The 15,290-nt window shown below is 42.3% G+C and overlaps 1 non-coding gene across 1 annotated transcript; it reads left to right on the top strand.

The window, feature by feature from the left end:
- The first annotated feature begins 12,493 nt into the window (after positions 1 to 12,493).
- LOC111751639 (U6 spliceosomal RNA) lies at positions 12,494 to 12,600 on the top strand. Its single transcript, XR_002786761.1, has one exon. It is a non-coding gene; the product is annotated as a U6 spliceosomal RNA (small nuclear RNA).
- Positions 12,601 to 15,290: the final 2,690 nt, after the last annotated feature.

Genomic DNA, 15,290 nt, shown 5'->3' on the forward strand with positions numbered 1-15,290 from the left:
GACAAAAGCCCTGGACATATTTCCCAGCCTTCTTACTGGTCCTTTGTGAGGATTTTGCTTTTTCCCCCTTAGGTCAGTGTTAATCTTATTAAAGCCCATACAAAAATGCTAATGAGTCCTGGCTTTTTAGCAGTATGACCGTAGGCAAATTGCTTAATTTCCTTGTGCCTCAGTTTTCTAATCAGTAAAATGGGGCTAATCATAGTGCCTCCCTCACAGGGTTGTAATCAGTTGATGTCAAGTTGACTCTGACTTACGGTGACCCCACGTGTGTCAGAGTAGAACCGTGCTCCGTAGGGTTTTCAAGGGCTGATTTTTCAGAAGATTGCCAGGACTTTCTTCTTATGTGGCTCTGGGTGAACTTGAACAACCAACCTTTCAGTTAGCAGACAGGGTGTTAACCATTTACACCACCCGGAGACTCCTTATAGGGTGTAATGAGGCCAAAGTGAATTAGTAATTCTAGAATTCTAGTACAGCACTTAGAATAGTATCTGGCAATAGTAGATGCTATGCAATATTTGTTAAATAAAATAAACAAGGTATCCTGCATGCAACAGTGAAGTAGTATTCCCAACCTCTTATTTTGGTCTTTGGCTCCCAACTATGCCTTGTTTTCCTGTTTTTGAATCTGGGCCTCCAAACCGATGCTTATAAAAAAAATTCAGAGATATAGGCACTGTGTTGCTGCAGGTGGATGTGTCCAGTGTATTTTCTTTCTTTTGAAATTGTCTAGTTACAGCCTGTATTAGCACATCGTTGGCCCAGGTAGAATCTTAGAGGTGGGAGATAATTAAAGCTTAACTTGTCAAAACTTTCTAATTCACAGACCCCAGAAACAGGAGGGATTTGTCCCAGGCCAGACAGCTCTTATCTGCAGAGTCGAAGAACATAACAGATGGGGCCTCCAACTGCCTCTAATTGCAGTCATTTTTGATATGTTCCGCTGGGTCCTTTATTGAGAGTTTCATACAAGTACTGCCTTTAGGACCTCTGCAGGGTCTGAAGACAGGGGGATCCCAGCTGTATCTCTGGAGCCCCTCTCCGCAGAGGTGAGAAGTTTCCCAGCTTCTTCACTTGACCGTTCTCTGACTGCAAAGCCCATTCATGGCACATGTTCTGGGGCCAGTGGGACCTCAACAGCAAACACAGTTGAGGAGAACAATCTGGTGAGACTGGTTCAGGGCACCAACATTTGTTAGTGAAGGCACATCACACACGCTAATCAATGATAAGCTGAGAGGAAAGGAGAGGAGAGAGAGAAAGAGAACAATTTACATGGTAGAGGGGGTGTTTTCCATCCACCTCTTCAATAAGCACGTTCCCTAGAGTAAGCATGGCTTGAGAAACGTGACTCATCTGTTGTCTGAGCCCATCTAGTCTCCAAGACCTCTCAGAGCTTGAGCATCTCAGCCTTCTTGGTGTGATTATGGTTTTTAAAGACGTGGGCTTTTTGTACAACATAGGCTGAAATACCAGCCAACCACTTCATTGGTAGCCAACTACTTCTTTGGAAGCTCAACCAGAGTCCACAATCTGTTCCAAACTCCTCCTCTACACCCCCCTACCCAAAATCAGGTGTATTAGACCTACTGAGTTGGAATTTTCAAGGTAAAATTTGACTCTTTGTGACTTTTGCCTTCCATCTGATTTTGAAAGCCAGTCCTTGAGTGAGCCAGGACTGCACTCTGTATGTGGTTCCTGGAGCTTGATATACCCCAAAGCCATGCATAGCACACCTGGCACCCACTCAAGGAGGTTCCTAGCATCCTGTCTGGGAATATTGCCCCAGCAGGCTCATCCATCCATCCATGACCCTGGGGCCTATTTCTTTGTTCTGGGGAAGTTTCTGGTCTCTGGGTCACTTCTCCCAGCTGCCAAGCTGCATGCACTAATGACCCCAAAGCCTAAGGCTAGGAATCCCTACCCTCTTTCTAGAAGATCTTCTTCATCATGCTATTAATCACAATGACAACACTCTAAACATCAACACAATTATTTCACACATTGCAATGGATGGAGAGTTTTTTTCTCCCTCATCTTGCTTGATCCTCTCTTAACTCTGTGAGACGGCCTGGGCAGGTGAGATTGGCTCATTTATTTTAAGACAGAGACTGAGACTCACTGAACAAAGGGAGGAAGGTCTGACCTGGGACCTCAACATTTTGGTCTGTATCCTGGAACTGTTCCCTCCTCACAGTTCCTGGCGGAAGATCCCTTCTCAGGATTGTTGCCGTTGTTAGCTGCTTCCAGGTCAGCTCTGACTCATGGTGACCTCACGTACAACAGAATAAACAGTTGTCTAGTCCTGTGCCATCTTCATGGTGGTTGGTATGCTCGAAGCTATTGTTGCATGCCTTCCAACCTAGGGGGTCCATCTTCTTGCATTCTGTTGTGATCCTTAAGGTTTTTATTGGCTAATTTTCAGAAGTAGATCACCAAGCCTTTCTTTCTAGTCTGTCCTAGTCTGGAAACTCTATTGAAACCTGTCCACTCTGGGTGATCTTGCAGGTATTTGAGATACCAAAGGCATAGCTTCCAACACCACAGCAACGCAGAAGCCACCACAATGCAACAAACTGCCAGATGGGTGGTAGAGAGTTGTTTTAGGTAGTGGCGAAAAGCCAAAGCCCAAGATGGTCTCCACAAAGCAGCTGTCTTCATTCATTTGTAGTAAGAACCACTGAGGCAAATTCCATTGATATGAACTCCTGAAACATACAGCTCCAAACTCAGGTGGAATGTAGACATTTGATCATTAGACTGAAGATCAGAAAACTTGCTTTCTCATCCTTATTCTGACATTAACTCACTGGAGTTATTTGGGCAAGTTATTTTCTATCTAAGGAGCCCTGGCGGCACAACGGTTAAGCACTTGGCTGCTAAGCAAAAAGTTGGCTGTTCAAACCTACCCAGTGGCTCCGCTGAAGAAAGACCTGGTGATCTGCTCCTGGTAAAGATTAAAATCCATTGCCGTCGAGTTGATTCCAACTCATAGTGACCCTATAGGACAGCGCAGAGCTTCTCCAGCAGGTTTCCAAGGCTGTAATCTTTATGCAAGTAGACGACCTCATCTTTTTCTCGTGGAGCAGCTGGTGGGCTCGAACGACCAACCTTTGGTTTAGCAGCCAAACACTTAACCACTGTGCCACCAGGGCTTCTCCTATAAAGATTTAAAAAAACTTAACCACTGTGCCACCAGGGCTTCTCCTATAAAGATTACAGCCTACAAAATGCTATGGGGCAGTTCTACTGTGTCCCATGGGGTCTCTGTGAGTTAAAATCAACTCGACGGCACCCAACAACAACACCTCCTGTCTCTGGGGGCCTCAGTTTTCTCCAGGACTAATGGTCTATGAATCTAGGGATTCATTGACTACAGAGGGGGCCACAGCCCACACTGAAGACAACATGGTACCTTCGCTCCTCCGGCTCTTCTGCTGTCTTGTCTCACTTCTGAGAATCAACAGGGGAATCAACATTCCTGAGACTGATTCACTTTTCTTATTTCTTTATCTCATCTCCTGTCTCTCTCTTCCTCTTTCGTACCAATAGAGTACTTCTATTCGATCACAGTTATCTACTTCTAAAAATAATTATCAAGTATATATACCCTCCAAATAACTAATTCCTAATTTATGTGGGCTGTCTGTTTCAGCCGTCCTTGGGGAAAATTATAGGTCTTTTTCATCCTGATTTACCTTAACTGAATAGAGAATATTCATACTACCATCACACTGGGAGCCAGAAAAGAACTGGCCATTTCCCCTCACAGATTAGAATTATAATGGGTAGTTCAAATATGACATCAGAGTCTTTCCTTTGCCAAGACACAGTGGAATTATATTGAAAACACTGCATTAGCTTAGAAACGGATTAAAACAAAAGTGATTTGGACTAGCTAATGCAGAAGTTTATGTTTAAATATAAGGTCCCAAAGCAAAGTTTTCTCTTAAGACCCTTGCTCAGGGTTAAATGCAAAGTAAATAACGCTTTGCAATAAGGCCCCTCACTCCTGACACCACCCTGCTGAGGCTGCCTCTGGGATCGTATCTTGGCCTGAGTCTGAAGGATGGTTTTTTGTTCAGCCAATGTCTAACAAGATTTTTACATGTTCTTTTCATTCCCACAGAAGAACAAAAAAAAAAAAAAAAAGAAGGAAAGTCAAATTCATTCCAAATTCCCCCAGGTCTTCACTTCTTTGAATCAGTCTTTGGAAACCTAATTCCCCTTCTCCCAATCTGGTCTCAAGAAAACTAGAGCAGTGAACCAGTTGTCTTTGAGTTAATTTTGATTCATGGACACCCCATCCATGTGTGTCAGAGTAGAACCGTGCTCCACAGGGTTTTCAATGGTTGATTTTTCAGAAGTAGATCATCAGGCCTCTCTTCTGAGGCATCTCTGGCTGGACTCAAATTTCCAACCTTCTGGTTAGCAGCTGAGTGCTTTAACATTTTGCACCACCCAGGGACTCCAAGAAAGCTAAAAGAACATAGAAAAAAAGGTGGTTTCATAGCTTCATTGCAGCATGTGATGGTTAACTTGGTGGGGCCATGATTCTCAGTGGTTTGGCAGTTATGATGTAGTTTGGCAGTTTTGTAATGATGCAATCATCGTCCATTTTGTGATCTGGTGTAATCACCTCCATGATGTGAACAGCCTATCAGCTGTAAGGGGAGTTTCTTCAAGGGCATGGCCTGCATCCAATATATATGGATGTTCTGGCAAAGCTTGCTAGCTTTTGCTCTGGATCCTGCATCAGGCTCATCATCTGACCTCCGGTTCTTGGGACTTGAGCCAACAGCCTGCCTTCTTACCGTCTTACTATATCTTGGATTTGAGATCCCCTGCAGTTACTTGAGTCAGGAGAAGCTTCCAGACTGACACTTAACCCATAGACTTGGGACTTGCCAGCTTCTACAAATGCGTGAGCCGTTTCCTTGTCTATAAACCTCTCTCTTTGTATATGTATATGATTTTGATTCTCTAGAGAACCCAGCCTATGACACCACAGTTTCAAGTATCTCAGGAAAACTGAGAAAAATGACTCTGAATTCTGCAATTTGGTCTCCTCTACCAAGTTTCCTGGGGTGAGGACAAATCAATACCAACCAGTTGCCTAGAGTAGCCTGTGACTCATGGAGGTCTCATGTGTGTCAGAGTAAAACTGTACTCCATAGGGTTTTCAGTGGGTGATTTTCCAGAAGTAGATCACCTGGCCTTTCTTCCAAGGTAACTCTGGGTAGACTCAAACCATCAACCTTTCTGTTAGCAACCAAGCATGTTAACCATCTGCACCACCCAGGGACTCTGGGGTGAAGACAAGTCTTAGTAAATTCACTTCCTTTGAAGTCCTATACTTTAAAAGACAGGACTGTCCTGACTGTCTCCCTTGTGGGTCTTGCCTGGACATTTAGTCAGGCTTCCTGTGTGCTCTGGAACTTTGTGGAAAGGATTACAGGCAGCAGACTTCTTAAGAAAGAAGCTACCTTTGTTTAGAAAAGTCTGGAATGAGCCACTGGGATGAAGAGGAGAGACTGTGCATGAGAGCTGGCAATAGCTCAAGCCACAAAAGGGAGCAAAGGCAAGAAGAGGGAACCAGAATCTTTGGATCCTGGTTCTTGTGGGGATGAGGAAGGGATTGGTGTGGGCTAGGAGAAGAAGAAAGAAGGAAAGAGAAGAGGGGGTAGGAGGAGATTCTGTGAAAGGAGCCCAGATAACTACCTGTGCAGTAAAGAAAGTTGCTGGACTCAGACTTCATTTTTTTTTTTTTTTTTTTTTTACATGTGGGCTTCACTGGCTGCAGAATAATAAAGACTTTCAGAGGAGGAGGTGGTAGCTGGAAAGCATACAATGTGATTTGCTTCTGTCACCGTAATGTAAATAAGTCAACTGTCTCCCTTGTAAGTCTTTAGTAACTTTTGCCACGTCGACTTGTGCCTTGTGGGAGGGAGGCAGCTGTTGGGTGTGGGGGTGTGGAAATCAGAGGAGGAGCCGGTGTCAAGTCTAGCTCAATGTGGTGACAACCATGGGAAGTGTCTGTGAAGCTGAAATCCAGAGGCAAGGGTGGCCCTGAAAGTGTGGGCCTCCTGATCTTTCACAGAAATGTCTGGAGTGTTTTAGAATTTGAGTTCCCATAATGACTTTCCTATATTTTGAGGGAAAAGGAGACCCCAGTGGCATCTTTTTTATTCCTACCACGTGACACTGGTCACACCAAACTCTAGGTGCAGAGTATAGACACCCAGGGAGAGGAAAGCTCTTCTCCCCCTCTCGTATGATTTCTTATCATGTCAGTGGTGTGCACTCTGCTTATTTCCATCTCGTCCACAAAATCACTCTTCCAACTCGAGGAATGGGATCTTCTCCCAAACTCTGCATTTCTTCATGTCGTATTTGTTAGTGGCCGTTGAGTCTGCTCTGACTCATAGTGACCTTATGTATAACAGAATGAAATGTTACACCATCCCGCACCATCTTCATAATCATTGCTATGTTTGATCCATTGTTTCAGCCACTGCGTCAATTCATCTTACAGACATACGCCTTCCCTTGCCTTCACCAACTCTTCGCTTAACCAACCATGATGTTCTTCTTAGCAATTGGTCTTTCTTGATGATGTGTCCCCAGTAAGCAAGCTGAAGTCTCTCCATCCTGGCTTCTAATGAACATTCTGGTGGTATTTCTTCTTAGATTGATTTATTCATTTTTCTGGCAGTTCACAGTATATGCAATATTCTTTGCCAACACCAAAATTCGAATGCGTATGCCCTTTTGTAAGCTCCATGTATTGGATGCCCAACCCAGACTATGTATGTCCTGTGTTCCTACCAGGCCAACTTATTTGTTTGCATTTTTTTTTTTTTAAACACTGTGACAGGTCCTAAACTAGATGTTAAGTAAACAAAAAAGAAAGAGATATGTTCTTGCTTTCAGTGAGCTTATAGCCTATTGAGAAAGACAGACGTGAAAGTAGACTGTTATAATAAGATGTAATGAGTTCTGTAAGGGTTTTATGCAAGGTGATATAAGGAGGTAAAAGAGAGGAATTTCTTTTGCTTGGGATCGTGCTGGATGTAGGGGATGGATTGGGAAAATCTGTGTAAAGGAGACTGAGCTCTACCCTACAGGACGGTTGTATCCATGTCCATTAGGGCTTTGATGAACGTATATGCTTGTATTACATCCGCAATGACAGGCCCGTGTTTTGCTTACAGTAGTTGTGCATCATACATGCTTGTTATTGACGGCGAAGAAAGCTATACCGCCATGTTAATGAATGAATTATAGACAAGCCCGTAGTGATAGAATCTTAGAAGTCTTCCAGATCAGAAGTAGCAAACTGTTGCCCTACAGGCTGAATTTAGGCTGTAAGTATTTTTGACTGGCTATGTTTTTTTTTTCATACCATTTTAGAAAATGGAATTAGTAGCTAACATTTAATAATTGGGAGATTTCATAAAAAAAAATCTCATTTCTAGTGTCTCTAGAAAAAATTAGATGCAACATTGGATTTTTGCTTGGAGCTGAGAAACAATTGCTTCCTTAAGATGGGCATGAAGTCTTCCATTTTGCCTAGTCCCCACTTGGTCACTCCATTCATTGTGTTTGACTCTTATAGGCATTTCCAGCTTGCCGTCTTGGAACAAACCCTCTACCTCTCCACCTCTCCCCCTTTATTTTTTTTGGTTATATAATATAACACATGAGAAAATTGAGACCCAGGATGGGAAGTGACTTGCACACAGTGACAAGGCAGGGACTGGAGCCAGGCCTCCTGACTCCCAGTTTCCCACAGATACTTAGCCAGCCTGATGAGAATTGCAAATCCATTGCCTGAAATGTGGTGTAATTTACTTCATACACATTACACATTCCAGGGGAAATCATCTACTCTCTGTCAAATGTTAAGTTGAGACACTGGAAACTGAAAATTAAAACTCAAGCTAAGAAATAAGGAAAAGGAGAGGAAAAAAAAAAAAAGAAAGGGAAAGAATACAAGAACAAAGCAAAGGCTTAGACTATGTTTTACATTTTATGAGCTTTTAATTAAAAGTCTAGAAATGCTTATTCTTGGAGGATGCTAAGGAATCACGTTTGAAGGGGAAAGATAGCTGCAGAGATCGGTTTATTAACATACCAAGCACCTTGGAAAGCTGCAATAATTAGATGCTGGCTGAATTAAAATAACCCGAAACTTGAAGAGTGGAACAAACAGAGCTGTTAAAACTATGATGGGAAATAACCAGAGCTCATGTATTGTCTTGGATTTACCTGCAAAATAAAATTTCCTAAAATGTAGGTGGCTTAATGGATTAGTACACTTTGTTAGCATGCCTTTGCTATAGGAGGAAAGTGGGTTTACTGCAAGTTGATTATCAGTATGCCCTGAAGCTTAGGAGATAGCGTCTGAGCCTCTGAGAAGTAGGCTCTCCTGGCAATCTACTTCCACCAGATCACAACCATTGAAAACTTCATGAAGCCCCATTCTATTCTGACACACACGGTGTTGCCATGAGTTGGAATCTACTTGACGGCAATGTTTATTTGTTTGTTTGTTTTTGGTTTTAGGGTTCTTTCTTTAGAATGTTTACCCAGAAGCTAAATTATCAGTTAGATTCTAAGTCATTAGATACATTTTGACAAATTTACCTCCATAAAAATGATCCCAATTTATACTTCTACCTCTAGGGTAAGATGACACCATTATTGCACTGATATAAAGTTATACAACATTAAACAGTTTCTTAAATGCAACATTTTTCAGAGCCTTTAATATGCTGTACATTGAGGATTCCCCAAGAGAGAGTATATTGTGAAAAGTTTCACCAACTACGCAAGCAGGGAACGTCCCCTTCCCTCTTCAACTTGTGTGTGTGTTACATCTGAACACCCAGAGGGAGAGTCACTCGGATTTCATAAAAAGCAATTTGGGGAATGCTGCGTTGGATTTATCTTCTTACCTTCATCTTCGCTTTTTGCATCTGACCTCGGTTTATTCACTTTTCATTCTTTTAAATAATGAAAGCATTTAAGGCGCATAGTGTTCTGGGTGCAATTTCAGTCACATTCCACTGGTTTTGAGACGTAATGTTTTCACTGTGTCACTGCTGTTCTTTTCCAGACAACATGGCATTGTAATTTAGATTTTCTCTGGGAGGTGGTTTTTACATTTCCACGTGGTGGCTTTTCAAGTATTCATTGCTAATTTCGCCGGCTTTACGGGAAGAGAAGGGACCCTGTAGTGTTTTTACACCGGGGAACGTGTTGTAGTTTTTATCTTGGCCTAGAAGATCTTTTTTCTGTAAGTGGTCCCCACTCATTTGATAGGGGTATATAGACTGTAAGTTACAAATTTCATTATTTTCTGTAATAAAAAATTTTAATGTTATTGCTCATTTTTTAAATTGCCTGATGTTTTAGTCTCTGTTAAAAAGAGATTAATTTAAGTCTTCCTTTGTGCCTTGAGGTTCATCAACTTAACCTTCGCCTTGACACGTTTTAAATTCGTATGTTTTTAGGCTATCATATTTGGTACAGAAAGGTTCATGATCGTTATATATTCATTCTTCTTGCTATCTTTCTTCAGCTTAATGTTTTTTTTACGACGAATTCTAATTTGTTTGATGTCGCTCCTCTTTCGTTTGCATTTGCCTGGTATTAGTTCAGGCTCCTTGGGTTTTTTGTTTTTATTTTTTTTTAGGAAGATAAGCATTTTCTGTTTGTGTGTTTATTTAAAATTCAATTTAAATAAATAGATTTAAGTAAATAGGCAACATATGCCTGTATAAAACATTTAAGCTGTACAAAATAATACAGTGAAACATGTCTTCCCACTTTCAGTCCTTTAATATCTCTCCCGGAAACCCTGATGGCGTAGTGGTTAAGAGCTACAGCTGCTAACCAAAAGATTGGCAGTTCGAATCTACCAGGCGCCCCTTGGAAACCCTATGGGGGCAGTTCTGCTCTGTCCTATGGGATCACCACGAGTCAGAATCGACTTGACAGCAGTGGGTCTTTTAATCTCTCTCCTAGAGGTAACCATTGCTACTAGTTTTTGTGCTTATGTAAGTGAATCAGTGTTTGTGACACACACACACACACGCATACATTTTTAAAAACCCAAATTGTAGCATATTATATAGTTTGTTTGTACTTTGCTTTTTTCACTTAACCCATAACTTGGAGAATATTCCATATCTCTTCATATAATTTCACCTTTATAAAAGCTGCAAAGTATTCCACTGTAAGACTATGCCATAATTTATTTATCCATTATCATTCTGGTGGACATTTAGGTTTGAAATTTAGTATGGCCAAAACTGTCTTTATAATCTTCCCTCTCCCAGATGACCAAACCTTCTCTTCCAATATTCCCTCTATGTGAAAGCGGCGTTACTCTTTTTTAGACGTTTAAAACTGAAGCCTTAAACACTTCCTTGATTCCGCCTTCTTCCCCAGTCTCTACATCTGATCAGTCATACAGGTCTGTTGATGATGCCACTTAAAGATCTTTCAAGCCTGTTCACTTATTTTTATCCTTTGCTGGAGGGTTCCAACTGCTAAACCTTCGGTTGGCAGCAGAGCTCTTAACCACTTAACTACCAGGGCTCCTTACTTTAAAGTCTAAGATCCTATCATTTCAGGTCCAACCTCTTTCCCTCCTCCCTTATTCTTGAAAGGCTAATTAGCTTTCTGCAAAATATTCAACACCTGAAATTTCAGGGCAGCTATCTATACAGTCGCTATGAGTCGCAATCGACTCGATGGCACTGGGTTGGGATCTACCATCAGAGTAGTGGTTTTTTACTCTCATTGTTAAGTGCTGTCAAGTCGTTTCTGACTCATAGCAACCCAATGTAGTGGAGGATTTCATAAAAACTTTAAAAAAACAAAAAAACTTATCTCCATCTCACTTTGCTGCAGAGCACAACTCTAGAAGCACAAAAAGATCACATTGCCCACAGTGACCACTGTGCCTCCATTACCCACAAATACAACTTCAGGCTACCTCACTTGTTTCTTCCACCACCTGTCTGCCAGTTTTTCATGATGTGGTGACTTATATGTGGCCAGAAACTATGCCACTGTTATTTCAAATACCAGCAGGGTCACCCATGGTGAACATGTTTCAATGGAGCTTCCAGGCTAAGACAGACTAGGAAGAGAGGCCTAGTGATCCGCTTCGAAAAATTAACCAGTGAAAACCCTGTGCATCACAACAGAACGTTGTCTGACTAACTGGCTTTGGACACATCACCAGGAGGGACCAATTGCTGGCTGAGGACCTCATGTTGGGTGAAGTAGAGTGCCACTGAAGATGAGTGAGATCTCAGTGAGAGGGACTGGCACAGTAGCTGCAATGATGTACTTGAACATAGCGGTGATTGTGAGGATGGCACAGGACTCAGCAGCACTTGATTCTATTGTACATGGGGTTGTCATGAGTTGGAGTCAACTCAAGGGCAGCTATCTATCCAATGAAATCTTGTTTCCACTCTGAGCTGACTCTCGTGGTCATCACATCAGTTCACACATAGGACACTGATTTTTTTTTTTTAACTTGAAAGCTTTTTAACGACTACTTTTATGCTATAGAACAGTGTCTGTAACTGGCAAATTTTAACAATTACCCAAATTGAAAATGCATTTAACCGTGCTTATTCTTTTAGCCAGAATTAAAGACCATTGTAGAGACTTAGTATTGACTGGGTTTCTCACTTGGTACAAACAGGTTTCATGATTTATGACTATGTCCATTGCACCTTCCTCTCGCTTCTGACTTTAACAATTTGTGGACAGTTTGCTAGGGTGGTTTTGTTCTCTGATGACTTTGCGCACAGAATGCACGGTCCCTTGACCACAATTGTATCAGGATGCACGCATTTGTAAGCATTTAATATTCTGCTTACAGAAATGGCTGGATTAAGCTCATTTTAAATAGCTACAACAATATTTGAAAATAAGTTAGCAAAACATAAACTATTCAATTAAAAAAAAAAGTCCACCATAGAAGTTAATTTGTGGGGCATGAAAATTACCCACTCTTCTGTTTCTATCTTTTTGTTGGAGTGGAGACTCAGGCGAGAGGATGTCCATTCCCACTCCTAGGCTACTAAGCGTGAGGAAGGAAAATGGCGATCAGAGTCTGAGCCAATCCGTTTTACAATCATGCTTTTGTCTCAGCTGGGCCCTTTACTTCTGCTTGATTTTCTGTAGAGTTCTTTGCACATTCTTTTGGGTCCTCCACTGCAAACCAGTTGTCATTGAGTTGATTTGGACTCATGGTGACCCCACATGTGTCAGAATATGACTGCAGTCTGTAGAGTTTTTCAATGGCTTATTTTTTTGGAAGTAGATCTCCAGTTCTTCTTCCAAGGCTCTTCTGGGTGGACTTGAACAACCAACCTTTCAGTTATTAGCTGAGCACCTTAACTATTTGCACTAACGTGCCTAAGAATCTCCAGGAGAGCTGCTAAAATACAGACTTCTGGTGCTCGCTTCGGAAGCACATATACTAAAATTGGTATGAAACAAGGAAGATTAGCAGGGCCCCTGCGCAAGGATGACAAACAAATTTGTGAAGCGTTCTGCATTTTTCCAATCAAAAATAATGCCTCCACGCATTACAATCTGTCTGACAAGAGCATCAACCCTCTGGGTGGCTTTGTCCACCCTGGTGAAGTACTAACAACTTTGTTATGATGCTGAAAGGCTGCGTGGTGGGAACTAAGAAGCGAAGCGAGTACTCACTCTCTGCAAGTCCTTGCTGGTACAGACCAAACCCCAGGCCCTGTAGAAGATGGACCTTAAGTTCATCGACACCACCTCCAAGTTTGGCCATGGCCACTTCCAGAGTATGGGGGATAAGAAAGTATTCATGGGACTACTTAAGAGAGACAGAATTGTAAAAGGAGAAGGAACTTAATGTCAGGAATAGATCGTGCAGCTGGTGGGATTTCAATAAAAAATTATTTTCTAGCAAAAAAAAAAACAGACTTCTGGGCGTAACTGAGAAATAGTATGATTCCAGAGGTCTGGGGCGAGGCCCAAGAGTTTACGTTTTAACAAGCTTCCAGGAATGCTGATACTCCTGGTTTGTGGACCATGCTCTGAGCGACGCTGCTCCACTGCAGAGAGCTGCACATTTAATGAGTCAAGTAATGAGTTAAGCATCTACCTTGTAGTCATCGAAATCTCTGTCTTTTCCCTGCTTGTCTTTTTGAATGTTTCTCTCTTTGTTCTCTTGAGAGAGGAAGAACTTCTTGGTCTGAAGTTACTTTGAAAGAGCCAGAAGACATTCTTCAAAACTGAAACAGGGAGGCCACTGTATTTCAACCAGTATTTCCTGACCACCTGCCAGCATTACACCCCCAATGCTGTTTCTGCTGTAAGAAAATAATGGTGAATAACAGTGTTCCTGCCAAATGTTTGCAGGGTGCCTGAACGTTTTCACCTTTGCACCAACCTCACCCTTCTCAGAGGTAGACTTTCATTTTGACTTTCACATCCCGCCCTGATCCACCCCATTCTCTTTCTCACTGAGTTTTTCTTCCCTGACACACTTTTTTGTTGTTGTTTTCTTTTTCTATCTCCTGCTTCAATTTTCCCCCAAACATTAAATTCATCTATAATCCTGTCCTCCTCCAGTGGCCAGGAGCTTCCCACTTCCCTGTGGAGCCTGCAAACATTTGAGGAATGATGTACTTCGTGAGGGCCAAGGAGCTAAACTGTAACCAATGGGCCCAGAGAGAGTCCTGGCTTCATAAAGAGAAGAAGTTTTTAATACAATGAAAATACAGAGGGCTCTGGATCTTACACTTGGCTAGTGCTGTAGTCTTGGACACGTTTCTTAACCAACTTGGCCTTGCTTTCTATTTCTATAAAGTGAAAATCATAGCATGTATCTTTTGAGGTTGTTCTGAGGTTTAAATGAGATAATGTGGACTTAGTTCAAGGTCTGGAGCATAAGTACTTAATTAAGGGCACATATTTTTTTTTTTTTTTTTACTAATGACTGCTTCTTCTAGTTGCCATTGAGTCAATCCTGACTCATAGTGACCCCATGTGTGTCAGAGCAGAACTGTGTTCCATAGAGTTTTCTTTCTTTTTTTTTTAAGTGAAAGTTTACAAACCAAATCACCCTCTCATTCAAAAATTTATGTACATCTTGCTATGTACTCCTAGTTGTTCTCCCCCAGCGAGACAGCACACTCCTCCTCTCCACTCTGTATTTCCCATGTCCACTCAGCCAGCTCCTGTCCCCCTCTTCCTTCTTATCTCGCCTCCAGACAGGAGCTGCCCACATAGTCTCGTGTGTCTACTTGAGCCGAGGAGCTCACTCTTCACCATTATTATTTCCTGTCTTATAGTCCGGTCCAATCCCTGTCTGAAGAGTTGGCTTTGGGAATGGTTCCAGTCTTGACCTAACAGAATGTCTGGAGACAATGACCTCTGGGGTCCTTCTAGTCTCAGTCAGACCATTAAGTCTGGTCTTCCATAGGGTTTTCAATGGCCGATTTTTTGGAAGTAGATCACTGGAACTTTCTTCCAAGGTGCCTCAGGGTGAACTCAAATCTTCAACCTTTCAGTTAAAAGCCCAGCACTTTCCCATTTATGCCACACAGGGACTCCATGAGGGAGTTAACACCCCCTAAAGTAATCCCTGGCCAACAGGGAATGGAAGCTAATGAATAAAACCTCTCTTTTCCATGTCTTGAGTAGATGGTTTTGAGGTACGTTCTGCATAGCTCCTCAGAGGGCCGCACCAGGACTATGTCCCAGTTGCCCACAGACATCACCAGTTGCAACCCTTGACTGGTGTTTCTCCTTTCTTGTTGTGTTCTCCCCAGTTCCTCTACTCTTGTTCCCTGGATCATTTTCAAAATATACTACCTGGACTTGATCCTTTGCCTCAGACTCTGCTTTTGGGGGAAAATCGGTTACAGTAGTACCCTACTACTCTGAAGAGAGGGCAGTGGTGGTTCAGTGGTAGAATTCTTGCCTTCCATGTGAGAGACCTGGGTTCAATTCCTGACCAATGATCCTCTAGTGCAGCTACCATTTGTCTACTAGTGGAGGCTTGCATGTTGCTATGATGCTAAACAGGTTTCAGTGGAGCTTCCAGACTAAGATAGGCTAGGAAGAAAGGCCTGGCAGTCTACTTCCAAAATCAGCCCACGAAACCCCTATCATCACAATGGTCTGATCTGTAACCCATCATCAGGGGATGGTACAGGACCAGGCAGCAATGCATTCCATTGTGCGTGGGGTCACCATGGTTTGGGGGC

The sequence above is a fragment of the Loxodonta africana genome, chromosome 13, assembly GCF_030014295.1.
Source record: "Loxodonta africana isolate mLoxAfr1 chromosome 13, mLoxAfr1.hap2, whole genome shotgun sequence".
In the NCBI taxonomy this organism is placed as follows: Eukaryota; Metazoa; Chordata; class Mammalia; order Proboscidea; family Elephantidae; genus Loxodonta; species Loxodonta africana.